This window comes from Lampris incognitus, chromosome 11, assembly GCF_029633865.1.
Source record: "Lampris incognitus isolate fLamInc1 chromosome 11, fLamInc1.hap2, whole genome shotgun sequence".
In the NCBI taxonomy this organism is placed as follows: Eukaryota; Metazoa; Chordata; class Actinopteri; order Lampriformes; family Lampridae; genus Lampris; species Lampris incognitus.
In genome coordinates, this window is record NC_079221.1 from 30285034 (window position 1) to 30304032 (window position 18999).

Sequence of the window (18999 nt, forward strand, 5' to 3'; positions counted from 1 at the left end):
CTCTTATTTTTTCTTAGGGTTTTACCCCTGCTGCTACAAATAAAAATAATAATGAGGTTGAACGAGAACTCATATTGCACTCATTTTGTTTATTTCGATTTCATGTTGTGAAAGCCAGCCTGCACACCTGACCCAAATCTTTTGAGCACAGTGTCTTACATCTTATATTCATTTTACTCTGAAATAACTTGAAAATGGTGCCATTATCAGGTGAAAATCTAGATATTTCTGGGCTTGGCTAAGCCCCCATTGTTTCAAGAGCCTAACAACGTATCTGGTTAGGATAATTAGGCACCCTTGTCTGACATATCGTCCAATTCCTTGTTATTGGCTCAGGCCTAATGCGAGACCCATACAGCATGACCAAGTATAAGTCTACTCACAATTCACAAGTACAGCCAAAAAATGTCAGTTTTATTCTGGAGTGCAGGGATACTTACCACAGCTGCGATGAAATCAATACTCATCTTTACCTGTGCAATATCATATCCTTTTACTGTGATCATAGCAGATATTAACATAAAAGATTGATTGAATGTTCTCCCCCCTGCCTCATTTCTCTCTTCTCTCTCTCTCCACCTCTTCCCCTATCCACGTCACCCTGTTTAAACACCACTCCTTCCTCTCTTACATCCTCTCTACTTCGACTCCCCTCCCCTCCCTTTTCTCTATTCATGATCCATTTTCCTTTGCTCTATTCACTAAACCCTTCTCCATTCTCCTGCAAGGCTCCTTTTTTCTTTCTCAACTCCTCTTTTTTTCCCTTTTCTTAATTATCTCTCCTACCCTCCATTTTGCCACGTTCACCTCACTTCCCTCATCTCAGACTTTCTCTTGTTTTGGTGCTCTGGCAGGGCACTGTTTGTTAAGCTGTATATGCATACATCTGTAGACCCCTAACTAATTTACTGGTGTGTGTGTGTGTGTGTGTGTGTGTGTGTGTGTGTGTGTGTGTGTGTGTGTGTGTGTGTGTGTGTGTGTGTGTGTGTGTGTGTGTGTGGGAGGTGACTCAGAATTTCAGGGGAGTGAGAGGAGGCAAAGTATATACACAAGTCTTGATTAGTTATTGCAGTGTACTACAGTTAAACAAATAATTTGCAGCTTCAGACCATTAGTTTTGCACAGGGAGACATCTGTTCCTCTAGTCTTAAATGTTCCCTTTTCACCTTTTGGCTCCTTGCTGTTGCTTTATGATTTTATCCAAGATGTGATAAGATAAACTTTATCACTGCCCATTGAGAAACTGAATTGTGCAGCAGCAAACTGTCCCCCAAACATCATCATCATCATCATCATTGGCAATTACTCAGGATCGAGTATGACTGTCCTCCTTCTAGGTACTTGTGGGTATCCTTGCAGGAGAATGCCTGCGTGTGACAACTTTTTATGTGGAATGGCTGATGCGCCTGCAGCCACCACACGGTCCTTGGTAAGAGGTGGCGAGAGTCCAATGGCATGGAGAACCAAGATGATTGGGAACCACCCTCTGTTGCAGCCTTCATCCACCTTCACTGCCGTTGTGACCTGGAGACATCTTCACCAGTTCCACCGTTGAGGTCTTAATTGGATCGCGCTTCGTCTGGAACCTCCCCCTTGACCTATCTGCCTTGGGTGATCCAGGAGCCAAGCTGCAGACAGCATAGCTCTTGGGATCAGGGGTACACGTAAGCTTCTCCACCACGACAAGGTGGCGATCCAGGAGAAGAGACACTCAAACAGTGCAACAATGAAGATGTTTAACCAGCTGTGGTGCCACGTTGATTCAATCACTATCACTGACTTAAACTACACTGCTCAAAAAAATAAAAGGAACACATAAGCAATGCAATGTAGCTCCAAGTCAATCACACTTTTGAGATATCAACCTGTCCAGTTAGGAAGCAACACTGATTTGTGAATCAATTTCACCTGTTGGTAAATTGTCTAATTTCCACCTGGTGGAAAGTAGACAATTTGCAAGACAACCCCTATAAAAGGAATGGATTTGCAGGTGGTGGCCACAGACCATTTGCCTGTCCTCATCTTTTCTGGCCGATCTTTGGTTAGTTTTTCATTTTGCTAGTGCCCTCACCACTATAGGTGGCATGAGGCGGTATCTGCAACCTACAGACGTTGCTCAGGTAGTGCAGCTCATCCAGGATGGCACATCAATGCGTGCTGTGGCAAGAAGATTTGATGTGTCTCCCAGCACAGTGTCCAGAGCATGGAGGAGGTACCAGGAGACAGGCCAGTACACCAGGAGACGTGGAGGGGGCCGCAGGAGGACAACAACCCCGCAGCAGGACCGCTATCTGGTCCTTTGTGCAAGGAGGAACAGGAGGAGCACTGCCGGAGCCCTACAAAACGACCTTCAACAGGCCACTAATGTGCAGGTTTCTGCTCAAACAGTGAGAAACAGAATGCATGAGGATGGTATGAGGGCCCGACGTCCACAATTGGGGCCTGTGCTCACAGCCCAACACCGTGCAGCCCGATTGACCTTTGCCAGAGAACATCTTGGTTGGCAGATTCGCCATTGGCGCCCTGTGCTCTTCACAGATGAGAGCAGGTTCACACTGAACACATGTGACAGACGTGAGAGAGTCTGGAGACGCTGTGGAGAACGTTCTGCTGCCTGCAACATCCTCCAGCATGACCGGTTTGGCGGTGGGTCAGTGATGGTCTGGTGAGGCATATCCTTGGAGGGCCGCACAGACCTCTACGTGCTAGCCAGAGGTACCATGACTGCCATTAGGTACCGGGATGAGATCCTCAGACCCATTGTCAGACCATATGCTGGTGCAGTGGGCCCTGCTCATGCATGACAATGCTTGTCCTCATGTGGCCAGAGTGTGTCAGCAGTTCCTGTATGTCGAGGGCATTGATGCTATGGACTGGCCTGCACGTTCCCCAGACCTGAATCCAATCGAGCACCTCTGGGACATCGTGTCTCGTACCATCCGCCAACGCGATGTCGCACCACAGACTGTCCAGGAGTTGACCGATGCCCTGATCCAGGTCTGGGAGGAGATCCCTCAGGAGACCATCCGTCGTCTCATCAGGAGCATGCCCAGACGTTGTAGGGAGTGCATACAGGCACGTGGAGGCCACACACACTACTGAGCCTCATTTTTAATCGTCTTGAAGAATTTCCACAGAAGTTGGATCAGCCTATGTTCTCATTTTCCACTTTGATTTTGAGTATGATTCTGAATCCAGACCTTAATGGGCTAATGATTTAGATTTCCATTGATCATTCTTAGGTTATTTTGCTCTAAACACATTCCTCTGTCTAATAAATAAAGATGTTCAGCTGAAATATTTCATTCATCGAGGTCTATATTGTGTTTTTAGGTGTTCCCTTTATTTTTTTGAGCAGTGTACTTACTCCCTGTGAGGCTTTCAATAACCCTCCAATGTCCACTTGAGTAGGCAGACCCCTCATAATTCAACTATGACAGCCTGCATGGATAATATTGACAGTAGGCAGTGTTGCAGGATGTGTTTTGTAGAGATCGGGGTGATCTCCGCAGAGTGGAATGGAAGAATACCAGACAAAAATCTTCATACCTTTACTGTAGTTTTATTGAGGACAGATATTGTTGTGATACAGGTCATGGTTCCAGCACCGAAAAGCGGATTATCACAAAAATTGGTGACGACGGTTCACACCAGCGTCTACCCATACCATAATAAAACCGGAACTTGCCCCTCAACGGAAGTAATACATCACAAAATAGACGTCAAGGCAGCGATCATTGCATACCCCCCCCCCAAAAAAAAACAACAGCCGTCCTCGGGCCTCACTAGACAGGAGAGGGACTCAAATGCCTAGACTACATTTTGTGTTTCAATGAAAATAAAAAAAACGTCCACAGCACAAAGCTCAAAAAACCAGTATCCCCATATCCAACACTTTGCAGGTATACATACACCTGAAGGCTTTTTCCTCTTTAAAGGCTTATGACAAAATCTTCAAAGAAAACAGAGCACCGTGAAAATGCTGAAATTGCTCACACTTTAAACTACTTAGTCGACTAACCACCAGACTAAAAAAAACAAAAAACAAACATCACTCATGGTTAAATGAAACCCCTTGTGTGAAAACAGGTTCTTAATTAGAACTAAACAAAAGACAGTGAACCCCAGTAAAAACAGAAAAGAAAAGGCCCTCAACTCATAAATCAAACTGCTGAGCAAAATGAGGATGAAACCAGTGATTAGGCCCAGTTAGAGGTCACTTTAGGTGTGTGTCTTGGCCTAAATGAGTATCGGGAGGAGTGAGCATGAGTCAGTGAGGTCAACGGTCTACGTTCCTCCAGATCCATCTCCACTGGTGAGACACCAAGGTTAGCCGACTTTTCCGGCATTGTTGCGGGCTCCTCACTTTCCCCAACTGGAGGGCCAATGTCTTCCCCATTGCCAAACAGGAAGTCAAAACCATATTCCTCCTCCTCATCATTTCTCCAGCCATCCGACTCACTGCAGTCAGTCTCCACTGCTGTCAGAGAGGGAGGTTGTGGAGATTGTGCATCACCACCCCAAGTCAAGAAGGGTAGGAGGTTGGACACATGATGAACTCCATCATGTGTCCAACTGATTATCTGAACCGCTTATCCTGCTGTCAGTGTCGTAGGGATGCTGGAGCCTATTCCAGCAGCCATTGGGCAGCAGGCGGGGAGATACCCTGGACAGGCTGCCAGGCCATCACAGGGCCCGCCCGCCCACCCACACACACACACACACACACACACACACATTCATACCTAGGGACAATTTAGTACGGCATATTCACCTAACGTACATGTCTTTGGACTGTGGGAGGAAACCAGAGCCCCCGGAGGAAATCCACGCAGACACAGGGAGAACATACAAACTCCACACAGGATGACCCGGAATGACCCACCAAGGTTGGACTACCGTGGGGCTCGAACCCAGGACCTTCTTGCTGTGAGGCGACCACACTAACCACTGCGCCACCGTGCCGCCTATGATGAACTCCAGTGTTGGAATTGTCTGAGACCCTAGACAACTTGTAATTCAAGTCCGACATCACTTGATCAACCTGTAGGGACCCTTGTACAAGAGGGCCAATTTGGCAGTAAAACCGGTGGATGCGTCAGAGCGTGGATGATTTCTCAGCCGAACCAAGTCCCCAATCTCTAATGCCACCTGTCTCCTTTTCTTGTCATAGTGACATTTCTGTTTTTCATAACTGGCTGTCAAAGATTGGAGCACATGATCATATGCATCCCGCAGAGCAGCAGACAGGTCAGACTTGTAAACGTCCACAGTCTCCGGAGCAGGTTCCAGCTCAGGTTGCATCCACAGGTCCAGTGGCATGTTAGATCCCTGCCGTACAGGAGGAAGGCAGGTGAATCACCCATGCTCTGATGAGGAGCCGTTCTCATTGCAAAGGAGATGAGTGAAAGGTGACGGTCCCATTCCCTGTGTTTAGACCCCAACATAAGCTCTGATTGTGGTCTTTATCATCTGATTCACTCTCTCAGTTTGGTTGGATTGCAGGTGGTAGGCTGTTGTCAGCCTGTGGGGCAGTCTGCAACGCCACCACGACTGACTTGAACATGTCGTTGATGAACTGGACACCCCTATCGGACACCAGGTGTTTTGGGGCGCCATGTCTGGTGAAGCCCTCAGAAAGAAACTTATCAGCAGCCACATGAGCAGACGCTTCCCGCACTGGGTAGATTTCAACCCACTTAGTCAAATAGTCTACAAAGACTAGAATGTATTCGTTGAAGACCTTAGCAGGGGCCCCACAAAGTCGACTTCCACGGACTCCCAAGGTAAAAGAAGCCACCACTGGTTGTAGGAATCCTCCAGGCTTATGGTTTGGCGGTTTGCTGAACTGACATGTCGTACAAGTCAGCACGTATCTCTTAACACCACCTCTCATGCCAGGCCAGTACACCCGTTTTTGGAGGCAGCCCTGGGTCTTTGCGATCCCAAGATGACCTGCCATAGGGTGGTCATGATAGTGTTCCAGCAGGGTGCCATGGAGTGTGGTGGGCACATATAGATGGAGATCCTTATAGGGATGTAGGCGACATGAGGACGTCTTGGACCTCTTGACCTCTCCATATCATTTCCTGGTTATCCGAAGGAAGAAAGGCCTTGCAGAAAAGGTCAGAGAACTGAGTCCAAGGCGACAGGTGTGGTCGCATAGCTGTGAACCAATTCTTTGGTTCCTTTGCCAAAAATCTTTGCATTTCTACAAATAGCTGGGTGTCAAACAGGCCACGACCTTCCTTATAAAGGGCCACCGCTTGAAGCCAATCTTTTCTTAGAGTAGTAGTAGTAGATTGGTGCACAGATGAGTTCAAGGTTGTCCCATCGGCATCATGTCGGGGGATTGAAAACTGTGGTGCAGGGGTAGAGGTATGAAATGTGGGCTGGTAGTGTGAAACATACTTGGGGGGGGGGTTAGTCTGTCTTTCTAAGTGCTGAAGTAAACTGTTGTAACTTAAGTGACTGGCTTATGGTTGACTGTAAATGAGTTACTTGAAGCTGTAAATATCTAACCGAAGCAGCAAGGCACTGAACATCAGAGGACAGAACACCAGAATGATTATAATTGGTATCATCCCCAAAATCCCCAACAAACAACAATGAGCCCCTATTTGTCATTTTACCGACTAACGAAGGAAAAAAAAAATCTACCCTAATGAACCACACAGCTGAATGACTGACCTTATGGTAAATGCACACTAAAGCACTAAGCAGTCAATCAGGAATGTATACAAGGCAAAACAAAATTTATGTTAAACCTTTGAAGAACAATGCCCAGCCTTTGGTAAGACATGCCGAGCATGCGGCATTCCAAATCACTTTGCCATAATATGTCAGGCTAGTAGGAAGTCTGACAAAATAAAAAAAGTGAATGTGCTTGAAGATATTGAACAAGGGGAAGGGGACTCAGATGCTGATGATAGATTGTTCCGAGCCACTGAATGCATTAGCACTGTGAAATCCCAGGGGCTCAAATTGTTTGTGCACCTGCATCTGAATAAGAAAAGGCAGGCATGTCAGATAGATATAACATTGCTGCTCATAATATTGCGCCACTTACAATGTTATGAACAGCAAGATCAAAGAGGAGCTGTCACCCGGAACAGCGTTACACCCGAGCACAACCAAGCTAAAACTGTATTCCGGGGAAATTATGTCATCACAGGGGAGATTCCACACAGATTTTGTCATTCGAGGAGAAAAGCACAGCCTCGTCTGAGATAGTTGAAACCAAGCAAGAGCCTCTCCTCTCTGGGGCTTTATGAGCTTCACAGTCTCACTTCTGACACCATGTTTCAGCTCAAAGTTTTTTATTGAAAATCCCAGAACTCCCCACATACCGTATATATATATAAGTTTATATATATACACACACACACACACACACACACACACACACACACATACATATACATAAATATACATACACACACACACACACACACACACACACACACACACACACACACACACACACACACACAAACACATACATACATACATACCAGATAATATAGTCATGGCAACCTGGAAAACACATTTCACTATCAGGCCTGGCTGGCATCGAACCAATAGCTGGTGACATTCTGGTGGTCGGGTGTGGTAACACGGACGCAGAAGCAGAACTGGACCATGATAACAGCTTGTGTGCTCTCGTGGAGCGATGCAGGGCCGTGAAGCTCAGATTGTGTGAGCGCAAGCTGCGGTTCAAACTCCAAGCTGTCCACTTCCACGGCCACATACTGTCCTCAGAATGACTGAAAATCGACCCAGAGAAAACACGGGCTGTGTTAGAGATGCCAACACCCACTGGTGTGAAGGCTGTGCAATGCTTCATTGGATTTGTGATGTACCTTTCCAAATTCCTGCCAAAGCTCTCAGAGGTCTGTGAGCCACTCCACAAGCTCCTGGATAAGGACACGGAATGGAATTGGTTGCCCAAGCATGAGGATGCAGTGCGTGAAATAAAGCAGATGGTCTCTAGCACTGCTGTTCTCAAGTACTATGATGTCACAAAGCCTGTTATGATCCAGAGCAACACTAGCATGACTGGACTAGGGTACTGCTTGTTGCAAGGGGGCAGCCTGTGGCCTTTGCCTTGAGAGCCCTGACGCAGACGGAGCAAAACTACGCTCAAATAGAGAAAGAGTTCTTGAGCATAGTTTTCGCCTGCCAGAGATTCCACCATTACTTATGTGACAGGGAAACAGTCATTGCCGAAACGGACCACAAACCGTTGATCACCATCTTCAAAAAGCCCCTCCTGAGCACACCGAAACATCTCCAGGGCATGTTGGTGCAGCTGCAATGTTACAACCTCGATGTTGTGTACAAGCCTGGGCCTGAAATGTACGTCAGTGATGCTTTAAGCAGGACTATACCGCTGTGCTGCGGGTCAGACACCCCATACGTGCGACATGCAGTGTGTACCATGGACAGCACTCAGATAGAGTACTCACAGCTAGACCAAGCACAGCACCTGGATGTTACTGCCTTCAGATTCCGCCAAATAGCACAGCACACAGAAACGGATGATGCACTTCAAGAACTGAAATCGGTGATCCTTGGTGGGTGGCCTGACTTCAAGGAGGACACTCCATTGGCAGTGTGGGAATACTGGCCCTTTAGGGATGAGTTGAATGTGTACAGAGGGCAGTGCATAATTATTCCAAAGGCCTTGAGAGCCGATCTGCTCAAATGCATACACAGTAGCCGTGTTCATGGTTAAAACAAACAAAACATTGTGATTGTGGACACAATGCATTATGTAATGCTATGCCATTATGCTAAATGTGTAAGTTCAAGTTCAAAGTTCAAGTTCAAAGTTTATTCACAGAATTGCCTTGCCTTGCCTATTATTACAGTGTGAAATGCAATACACTTGGTGGGGTGTTTACATGCACCTTGGAGAAGTTGGAGGAAATTGTTTACATTAAGCACTTGATTACATTTATGTTCCAAAGCTAAAGGAAAGGAGATGTTACAGGCATGTGAAGTGTGTTAACCATGTTGCCATGACAATATGTGAAGTGTGTTAACCATGTTGCCATGACAATATATCTGGTATATATATATATATATATATATATATATACATACATACATACATACATACATACAGGGAGTTCTGGGATTTTCTATGGGCTGTCTGATAATCAGGGATCATCTCTCCCTCTCTTTGGACTGCCTGATGACTTCAGATCCTGTTTGTGCTGCGCCCTCCCTTGGTCACAGGCCGACCCTCCTGGCGATTTAAGATATCTCTGCTTGCTGTGTGCATGTGAAGTCTATTTTATTTTCTCTGCAGGGCCGCTCTGAGCAGAGCTGGTTTTGTGCTGTGGGGTCCCGCTGGCTCGTTACTCCATCTAGGATTCCTGACGTTGTCTTGGATGGTCACAGATTCACTGAACATGCCTTGTACTCTCTACTACTACTACTTCTTTCGGCTGCTCCCATTAGGGGTCACCACAGCGGATCATCCGTTTCCATTTCTTCCTGTCTTCTGTATCTTCCTCTGTCACACCAGCCGCCTGCATGTCTTCCCTCACCACATCCATAAACCTCCTTTTTAGCCCTCCTCTTTTCCTCCTCCCTGGCAGCTCCATATTCAGCATATGCCTTTGTACTCTGTCCTTACAATTTTATTTCCCAGTACATTTAAACTCGCTAAATTTTATGCATTAACTGGATGTATTCTACATTACCTCACTCTGTGTGTAATCCATAATGTTACATAACTTTTATGTATTTGACACCTGGCACATGTCTGTCTGTCCTGGAAGAGGGATCCCTCGCCTGTTGCTCTACCTGAGGTTTTTCTTGTGGAGTTTTTCCTTGTCCCGGTCCAGGGTCCAAGATTAGAGGGGGTTGTATTTTGTACTGATTGTAAAGCTCTTCAGGGACTACCTTGTTCTTTTGGGCTATACAAATAAACTCGACTCGACTTGACAGTGTTCAGTATAAAGTATGGGATGGATCAATGGGAAAACAAAATTGAACAATTGACAACACTAGTTGAAAATAGGAATAGAAAAAAATCAACTCAACTTTGAATTGGGTTTCCTTGTGTGTGTGTGTGTGTGTGTGTGTGTGTGTGTGTGTGTGTGTGTGTGTGTGTGTGTGTGTGTGTGCGTGTGCGTGTGCGTGTGTGGTCACCTTCACTTATTTACAGCTTGGGTCAGAGGTCGGTAATTTGACCAAGCTTCCTATAACTGTCTGGGAACCGGACAGTGTCTCAGCACTAGAGCCCAAGTTAAAGGCTCAAATGTGAAGCGCAGCCTAAACCTTATCTCGATCTTCTCAGACCAATTTTTCTCGTCTACTTTTATATTATCTGTCATTCACCTACCTCTTCCAAAACATGCCTGGTAGTTACGCCGGACTGTCATACCCTCTTACACACACACACGCGCGCATACACGCGCACACACACACACACACGATTTTCGGCTGGACCAGCCTCCTTTTTCCCCAACATATGCACTTATGTGTTGCATAAAGCAATATCATGCTATTTATAGCATATAGGCTAAGCAATAGATGTCAAGGTGGCACCCTAGCAACAGGTGTACTGACAGGGTTTCGTAAAATCATGTAATAAATGAATAAATAACCCATAATGAAGAAATGGCCTAGAGGAAAAATCGGCACCCCAAGATGTGCATTTAGGATTTTGGTCATTTCACAGTAGGCAAACCAACTCTCGGTACACTTATGCTACAATCTTTAACTTAAATACAAATATGATGTAATCATATGACAAAATGCAATGCTGTCATCATGAAACAAAACATCCAAACTCAATCACAGAAAGTTGAAGCGGTTCATCTGGACAAAACGTTTATTGAGAGAAATGTTTCATCCCTCATCTAAGTGACTTCTTCAGTCTCAACTGACTGCAGGTGTCCCCACCTTTATATACAATACAGTGGCATAATGACCAAAACCAATGATCAGTTTCATATGCAAATTGCCGTGACCATTAACTAGAGTTACAACGGCTGTGTGTATTATTGACAGAGGATTCGGGAATGTTTGCAATCACAGCATTGTAAGATGGTGACAGATGTACTCTTAGCCCCCCACCCCCCTTGGTTCAAGGAAGGGCGTTCCCTCTTAACGTAGTTGGCCTCTTTGACTTCCTGTTCAAACCAGCATTCCTCCCTATCAAGGATGTGCACAGCCTCATCCTTGAAAGAGTGGCCATTGGCCTGTAGATGGGTGTAGACTGCGGAGTCCTGGCCTGATGCGTTAGCTCTTCTGTGTTGTGCCATCCTCTTAGCCAGCGTCTGTTTGGTTCCCCCAATGTACAAGTCACAGCAACCCCCCTGGCACTTAACAGCGTACACTATAATGCTCTGTTTGTGCCGGGGGACCCGATCCTTGGGGTGGACCAACTTCCGGCGCAGCGTGTTTTGGGGTTTGAAAGCAACTGAGACATGATGTTGAATGGGGAGTCAAAGAGGCCACGTGAAGAGGGAATGGGCATCCATGAACCAAGGGGGGGGGGGGGCTAAGATTACATCTGTCGCCATCTTACAATGCTGTGATTGCAACCATTCCCAAATCCTCCGTGAATAGTACACATGGCCATTGTAACTCTAGTTAATGGTTATGGCAATTTGTATATGAGACCGATTGTTGTTTTTGGTCATTATGCCACTGTATTGTTCTTGCCTGGTAGCATGGTGGCCCAGTAGTTAGCACTGTTGCCTCACAGCAAGAAGGTCCTGGGTTCGAACCCCAGACCATCCCAGGTCCTTTCTGTGTGGAGTTTCCATGTTCTCCCCGTGTCTGCATGGGTTTCCTCCGGGTGCTCCGGTTTCCTCCCACCATCAAAAAGACATGCATGTTAGGGTTAATACTACTGCCTGTGCCCCTGAGCAAGGCTATGGAAAGAAGTACTGGAGTTGGTCCTCGAGTGCTGCAGCTGCCCGCTGCTCCTATACAATAGGATGGGTTATGTACAGAAAACAAATTCATTGTAAGAATACAATTCGTTGTAAGGTACAATAACAAAATAAAGTGGTGTTTTTCTTCTTTATAAGGGTGGGGGTACCTGCAGTCAGTTGAGACTGAGGAGAAGAGGCCACTTAGATGAGCGATGAAAGGTTTCGCTCAATAAATGTTGTGTCCAGATGAACTGATTCAGCTTTCTATGATTTCTTTACCTGGATTATTGAGCATGCATAAAGACAAGCCAAACTCAATTTTCACACTGGACAAAATCTTTCCTTAATGTAGGCCTAGCCTAATGGTGATCTGGAAATGTGTCTGAAAATGGACATTAATTAACAGCGCTCTATTTATAGTCAAGCATCCGACATTGTGTTGGCAGCTGATCTGATGCAATTCACACATCAGGCTTAACAGTCAGGATTTCATGCTACCGACACTATTTAAATGGGTTCATTCACTGCTATTGTCAGGCTGTGACAAGCAGCACGCCTGCACCCTACTGGAGCAGACCCAGAGTGACTAATCAGCTGAGCCATAATAACACTCTCGCCTTGACATCGTTTAAAAAACAGCATAGCACAGCAGCCTTAAGCAGCGAATATAATAGATATATTGGCCTACCTTAGGCGATGAGAAGATGTCTCATCAGTGGCATCTTTGAATAAATGTGTTAACTTAAAACATTTTGCAGCATCAGCCTCGAGGTTTTTTTTTTCTCTCTGGCCTTTTTTGCTCCACCTTTTCGCTTTTTGGGACATTTATCCATTTCCATTAGGGTCGGCATGGCTCAGGAGGTAGAGTGGGTCGTCTAGTAATTGGAAGGTCACGGGTTTGATCCCCAGCTCCTGCAGAGAGCGTGTCAAAGTGTCCTTGAGCAAGACACTGAACCCCTAACTGCTCCTGATGAGCAGGTTGGCGCCTTGCATGGCAGCCTCCACTATCAGTGTATGAACGTGTGTGTGAATGGGTGGATGCGAGGCGGACACTGTAAAGCGCTATGAGTGGTCAGAAGGCTAGAAAAGTGCTACATAAATGCAGTCCATCTACCATTTCAGGCTAGCTTTATTTTTGAATCCAACATATAACTTTTAGTTTCCACTCGTTCCCTCTCTCGTTTTTTTTGGATTTTCCCCCCTTTCTCCCCAATTGTACCCGGCCAATTACCCCACTCTCCGAGCTGTCCGGTCACTGCTCCGCCCCCTCTGCCGATCCGGGAAGGGCTGCAGGCTACCACGTGCCTCCTCCAATACATGTGGAGTCGCCAGCCACTTCTTTTCACCTGACAGTGAGGAGTTTCACCAGGGGGATGTGGCGCATGGGAGGATCACGCTATTCCCCCCAGTTGCCACTCCCCCCTAAACAGGCACCTCGACCAAACAGAGGAGGCGCTAGTGCAATGACCAGGACACATACCCACACCTGGTTTCCCACCCGCAGATACGGCCAATTGTGTCTGTAGGGACGCCCGACCAAGCCGGAGGTAACATGGGGATTCGAACCGGCGATCCCCATGTTGGTAGGCAGTGGAATAGACCGCCACGCCACCTGGACGCCCCCCCCCCCCCCAACTCGTTCTCTCTTGAATTGATTAGTTCCAGCTTGACCTCTGACATCACATGGATGCACACATCCACTTGAAGGGGTGGGGGGAGGACGAGGGTAGCGCTTCCTACACCTGCCTTACAGTATAGGTTGCCTATTGACAATTGGGACCAGGTAACCCCCAATCAGATGGGCTGTTCCAATGTCAAGTGAGCCACAGCCGGCAGGTCAGTTTTTTACCCCCTACAATTATTTTCCCACATTGCTGGCCTTGAGGCCCACTAATGGGCTGGTCCATCTGGCATTTGCCAGAGTTTCCAGATTGCCAGTCCCAAGCCTGTACACAGCACACACAAACACAGGTGCAGAGGCTCTGTCCCTGTCCCCTATTTTATGTTTCACATGTGCTCCTTTTAATTTTCACCATGTCCCTGATTTATTATCAGTTCTTTTTTCCCCCCCCTGCAAACATGTCCCATGTTTTCTTCATGTGATAATCCTGTTTATCATCATATGCTCTTTATAAAACTTCCTTTAAAACGAACTGACCCACTTTTCTTAAATGTGGGCAGTGATGAATATACTTATATAAATGAATCACATTCAGGAAGATGGGATCGAGGCTGCGAGACAGACTGAAGCAGATGGAGGAAAATTTAATTGGACGAGGTATGTCAAGAAGCAGCAAAATGAAAGCACAAACAGCAACGGTGGAACACACCTTCTTTAAGTTAAACAGAGGATGGCATCATTTGGTAAAGCTTTGAGCTGAAACGCTGTCTCTAAAAGAATAAATATAGATTGTAAACGGCAAAGGAATACATAACAGATTACATGCCACGACTCCATGTGTGCTTGGTGTGCATGTGTATGTGTGCATGCTTGTGTAAGTGTGCATGTGTAGGTGTTTGTGTGTGCAAGTAACCAACCATCATTAGAGTTGATGCTGAGAGACTGGAGAAAAGAGTTGCCTTGCAAATGATCTGATAGAAGCTAATTCGGTGTTTTATTAAAAGTGACAAAATAACATTTAACGCCAGTGGGGTTATGAAGATGAAGCTTGATTGAGTCAGAGTTCGTTGCATGTAGGTTCACAATGGGAAGAAAGATGCCTGATTCATTACAAAATAAGATACTGCAATCATGACAAATGTGTCAACATATAGCACCCTAAGAAAACTTGCCCCCCCCCCCCCATATGGTGCAATGCTGTGCAGGGTGACAAACGATAATCTCATGATTACGTGCGACAAGTGTTGATAATCAAATTAGAGGGGGGAGGTGCATGCTGGGAGATGTAAATTCTTAAGCTCAGTCAATCATTTAGTTTTCATTATTTTTCTGCAGCAGCACGGTATCCATTTTCAGCATAAGCTATTTTCTACTTTCAATTTTCTACATTTTTTGATTCAGTCCTATTGGGATTAGCACTCCCAACTGCAAAACTTCTGGTTTTGGTGATTTTTGCTGCAAGGATTTTATAATACCAAGTATCAAGCACCAGCAACGGATCAATGTTTATGCAAATGCAATGTTTGTGTGAAAGCTGCATAATACCCATACAGTGAATTCTGTAAATCGCACTCTTGTATCATTATCTATTTTCCCCTTGACGGGTATCACGGTGAACACATTCACACACTTGAGTTTAAAGCAGTGGTTTGTTAAATCAATGAAATGGAAGCGATTTAGTTTTTATTGCTTACTGCCAATAAAAACATAAATTAATGTTTGATGAGGTTCACTGTGTAGTTAGTTGTAAGCAGTTGTGACATTTGTGGCGTTTCCATTATTGATTAGGATTTCAAAATAATGCTTTGTTAAATGACTGGAGTGTCCTTGTTAGATGTCTCCAAAGGTTTGTGCGTATTTTTGCAGGTGCATATGCATGGTTAGTCTGGGAGGGAAAGTCACCGTTGGGTTATGAGAGAGTTAAGGCCGAGGATAGAGACGATGTGTTTAAGACACTGATGAATGTTTTAAGAGAAAGAAGGAGTTGCGGAACAGATGATCAGATGAGTGGAGACAGAGATAGAGCGAGGGACACGGCGAGAAATAGAGAGGGCTGAAGTGCCGACAGACCGAGAGATAGTGTAATAGATGGACGGAGCAAGAACTGCTCTGGAAGCAGGAGAACTGGAGAGGTGTGGGAATGGATGGACAGAGAGAAATTAGAGCAAAATAGATGGAGAAATGAACGGGGAGAATGAATGAAATAAGATAAATGGATGCATGATGGATGGATGGATTGATGGGTGTTAGATTGCACTGTTAGAGGTGCGAGGGAAGATGGGATAGATAGACAGATGGATTAGTGAGAGATGTTGAAACATGCAAACTGAGAGATATATATATATAGATAGATAGATAGATATATAGATGGATAGATAGATAGATGGATAGATAGATGGAGAAAATTGGGAGAACAAAGTAACTGGGACAACCTCTTGAAAAGAGATTCAAAAAGAAGAGGGTGCATGGAGGATGAATGAATGACACAATGGCATAGTGAAAAAGAGTTGTGACACTAGGACTTCATGAAAGAGTTAGGAGGGTGGGGGTTGGATGGTGAAATAGGCGAACAGGTGGATGGGCAGACAGGTGGACAGCCGGAGAGACGAATGGACAGGCTGATGAATTGATTGACGATAGTGAAGGAGTAGAGTAAGAAAGTCCTGAGTGCTGCGGCAGGCTGTGCTGACGTGAGGAGTGTTCCCAAACACAGCTAGGACTGACTGCAGACCCACTGCATTAACACACACACACACACACACACACACTTACACACACACACTTACAGTGCCTGTGGGAGAGGTGCTCCCGGTCAGAGCAGAATAGAATGGGAACAGAATCTCCTGTTCTGGGCCTGAAGAGATGTGAGGTCACTCTGTATCCCATAGTGTGTGTGTGTGTGTGTGGGTAGGTACATAAGCATGTGTGAACCTAGAAATATCATTGTGCTTGTTCCAGTGTGTGTGTGTGTTGGTGTTCATGTGGATATGGCTTTCGGTGTGTTTGCAGCCATCGATCGACAGGTGTGTGTATAGTTCACCCCCGTATGCATGTCTGAATGCGCGTGCGTCCATCAACATGTTTCGTGTCGTGGTGTGTTGTGTCTGCACGAACACTCCTCTCCTCTTTTCTTCCCTCTTCTCTTCTCTTCTCTTCTCTTCTCTTCTCTTCTCTTCTCTTCTCTTCTCTTCTCTTCTCTTCTCTTCTCTTCTCTTCTCTTCTCTTCTCTTCTCTTCTCTTCTCTTCTCTTCTCTTCTCTTCTCTTCTCCTCTCTTCTCCTCTGCTCTCCTCTGCACTCTTCTCTTTCCGTCTGCCTGCATGTCCTTACGGAGCAAGGTGCGTATCATTGGATCACTAGCTGCTGCCTGCCACACTGTCCAATCGCATCTAGGGGAAGGGGGGGGGAACAGAAAGGGGGAGAGCAAGAGAAATAGGGGGAGGGTGGAGAAAGAGAGGGAGAGGGAGGGAGATTGATCATTTGAACGTCCTGGGCCTTGTAGTCATTTGCAGGAATACTTCGCTGGCTTCTATACTTACATACAGGCGCTATTGTCTTCTTTTTACCTTTCGCTGATTGACGCTTTTTTTCGCTTCGCTTCTCTTCTTTTTTTTTCGCTTCGCTTCTCTTCTTTTTTTTTTTATTCCCGGGAGAGGCTTGCCTTGCGCTCAAAGACGCCCCATCGGCGGAATATACTGTCCCGATATCCCATCCTGGGCACGTCGGACCAGCTGCAGCAAGCCGACACGAGGCGAATAATGCGGTGAACGGACCATGGTCCCGGGATTTCACACCGCTCACTTCGGGGGGAAGGAAGGGTAGCCTGCGTCTCTGTCAGCTGAGGTTTTACTGCAGCGGGCAGCCACGGTAGGTATTATTATTATCATCATCATAATTATTGTTATTATTATTATCATCATTTTTGCCGTAGTCAGCTTCGGTGCGATAGAGATTTTTGAGTGGATTCAACCCCGCCGATCAAATTTGAAAGCGCTCTAGGTTTATTCTCTCTCTCTCTCTCTCTCTCTCTCTCTCTCTCTCTCTCTCTCTCTCTCTCTCTCTCTCTCTCTCTCTCTCTCTCTCTCTCTCTCTCTCTCTCTCTCTCTTGCTCGCTCGCTCTGTTTCTCTGTCTTTCTGTCTCTCTCGTGGTGTTTATCTCTGGGACTCACTTGAGGATAATTGTTAATAAATGCGGCGTGGCTTTATGTATTCCGTCGGGGGGGAAATACAAATAAATAAATAAGGAGAGGGGGGGGGTGGCTGGCCACACTTCTATGAAGGCAGGCGGGTTTGCCTTGATAAATGGAGCGTTATTCATCAGCGTGTGTGTGATCACCACAGGAATGTTAACGAGCACCTTGGACAGCCGACACCAACACAGTCTGGAAACGGGAGGAGCGCTACACAGATCATTTCTACACAGCAATATTGATACTGCTAAGAGCGGTGTAGGCGCCTTTCTAGCAGATGGAAATGGATGTTTCTGCTGTGTGTGTGTGTGTGTGTGTGTGTGTGTGTGTGTGTGTGTGTGTGTGTGTGTGTGTGTGTGTGTGCGCACGCGCTGATATTCTGCCCTAGGGCCCCAGAGAGAGCGGTGGCTGGGGAGCAGCTGTGTGTGTGTGTGCGTGCGTGTGTGTGTGTTCCAGACCAGCAAGTTATATGTATTTACGTGTGTGTGTGTGTGTGTGTGTGTGTGTGTGTGTGTGTGTGTGTGTGTGTGTGTGTGTGTGTGTGTGAGAGAGAGAGAGAGAGAGAGAGAGAGAGAGAGAGAGAGAGAGAGAGAGAGAGAGAGAGAGAGAGAGAGAGAGAGAGAGAGAGAGAGAGAGAGAGAGAGAGAGAGAGAGAGAGAGAGCGCGAGCGAGAGCGAGAGAGAATGTCTGGGTGAGAGTTTGTACTGCGCTGTCACAGGCCTTCTACCTTATGCTACATGCAGGTCACGAGCCCCGCGGTGTGTTCGGGGTGTAATTAAGCGTGGAACGTGACGCCCCCTCTCACGCTCACCGGGTCCCGTGATCTGTGAAGCGCGGCGCGAGGATCTGATGTGTGTCTCCTCAAACCTCACCAGAAACCGTCATTTTGTAATAAAGCCTTAAGACCAAACGTGAATCAGGACGAGTCAATAACTAATCTCTCACCCTATCGCTTATCCCTGTTTTTGAACAGGGGTGTAGATTGCCCGTTTGTCCGCTGTGATATTACTGTGTGTGTGTGTGTGTGTGTGTGTGTGGAGGGGGGGGGGTCGGGGGTATGGCAATGTTAATAAATCCCTTAACATTTTGTTTACCTTACAATGCCGCTATTATAGCACATCTAATCAAATCTCTCTCTCTCCCTTTCCATCTCCTGTCACATTGTGTCTCCTCCTGTCTGTCTGTCCTCCTCTCTCTGTCCATGTCACTCTCCTTTTTAGGATGCAGTTTGGGCTTGTTATGGGGGTGACCGGAGGGAAAGAGTGACAGAGGAACAGTGATGCTACTGTT